We start from the raw sequence: 1939 nt of genomic DNA, 5'->3' as shown, positions 1-1939 counted from the left end.
TGATCTGCAGTCCACAAAAGCCTATGTCAAAAAAAAAAAAAACATGTTCATCTTTAACGTTCAAATGAAGTCAATGCCCTATCTACCAGACTAAGAACTGGGACATGTGTGCCATGAGAAACATTCATCTCTGAAGATGCCAGCCACAGATGCAGGCAAAATGTCAGGAAGAAACTCTTCCAGAACACGGCCACATAGCCTGAAAAATCCACAAAAAACTGAAGCAATTTTATGGCTCCCTGGAGGAATGCAGTGGAAGGGGAATAAAGTTCTGGTTGCAGTAGCATTGGATATGGAAGTACACCATTGGATCATGACCCTAGTTCATTGTCTGAGGCAGCAGTCTCATTCAAATGATAGGACTGAGTTTATCAGCAAGCATATAAGAGAAGCCAGTGTGGTGTAGTGGTTTGAGCACTGGACTGTGACTGGAGATCAGGCTTTGAATAACCTCTCAGCCCACTGGGTACCTTGAGCAAGTCACACACTCTCAGCCTCAGAAAAACCCATCTTAGGGTCACCCTAAGTTGAAAATGATTTGAGGGCACACAACAAAACTATCAATGAAAGAAAGCTCATGTCACACTCAGTTGGACCGGGGAATCAGTCTTTGAAATTCTATAACAAGTTAGATAATCTGAAAACCCTAAATCTGCTGCCAGTTTCCACATTTATCAGTGGAAACCTTTTAGTGCATTTTTGTCACTCAATTGTGATTTTGGTGATCAGAGACCGTTCACTGATGGAGTCAAACTTAAATGTAAACTAAATCATTAACATTTCTATTGAAGTCAAAGAATGGCTTTTCTGTAAAACTCTTAACTCAGACGAATCGAGCAACCAGTTTGTACTGAAATGTCACTTTAGTTTCCTCTTTATGAAACGACAACCACTTGTCCATGGTCACTTCAGTTTTCCTGTCCACAAGGTGGTGCTGTGAACCCACAAGTTTCAAATCATATTCCTCTTCATCTGTACAAACTTGTGACTCAACAAATGTTGCATAATAAAATAAAATAAAAAAGTATATCCAGATGTGACACACTTTGCACATTCTCTCTAAATTTTGGGAATCAGTGGAACAAAATCATCTAACACTCTCCCCTCAACCGGATAGCCAACATGAATCATTATGCTTGTGTTAACTTGGGACACAACTTAAAAGAACTAGTAACACAAACAAACACAGAGACAATACAAGAAAAGCTCTGATTTTAGCCTGCCACTGTTGAGAGCCTTTTTAATATCTAATATGTCATTCACCATCTTTGTAGGTAATAATTTCACAAGAAAGATAAATATTTGTTGTTGCTGCTGCTGCTGCTATTATGTACCTTCAAGTCAACTCCAACTTATAGCAACTCTATTATTCGAAGGTTTATATATGCAAAGGTTTGCTACTGCCTTCTAAAGCTAAGAGAACATGTCCTGCCTAAGGTCATCCAGTGGATTTCTGTGGCTAAATTGGGAATTGGACCCTGGTCTCCAGGAATATAGTTCTGCATTCAGTCCACTACACCACACTGACTTGTGCCATGAAAATATAGATCGATATAGGTACTGTAGATATAGATTCAGATTTTCACATAGACCAGCATGTCCATTATTGTTTTGACTGTGTGTGTGTTTGTGTGTGTAACATATAGGAGAACAAAACAGAAAGCCAGGCTGGTTAATGAGAAAAAGCAATATCCACAGTTAGGCAACACCAAGGTCCTTACCCCATGAGCCTCCTTTTCGACTACAATTGTGTTGTCTTTAACAATGCCATGCAAGCAAAATTGCTTTCTTTACTACTGTACCTTTATAACCATTGTGGGATTGCAGTGCCTGAAAGTGCTAAAGCCCTGTTGCACACTCTCCATCTTGAATTAGCTTCCTCAGTGTACAGGTGGGGGGTGGAGGAATGTGCGCACATGCACACACACACATATACACC

The sequence above is a fragment of the Sceloporus undulatus genome, chromosome 4 (genome assembly GCF_019175285.1).
Source record: "Sceloporus undulatus isolate JIND9_A2432 ecotype Alabama chromosome 4, SceUnd_v1.1, whole genome shotgun sequence".
Classification (NCBI taxonomy): domain Eukaryota; kingdom Metazoa; phylum Chordata; class Lepidosauria; order Squamata; family Phrynosomatidae; genus Sceloporus; species Sceloporus undulatus.
The sequence above is the reverse complement of the archived record's forward strand: the minus strand, read 5'-3'. Positions refer to the sequence as shown.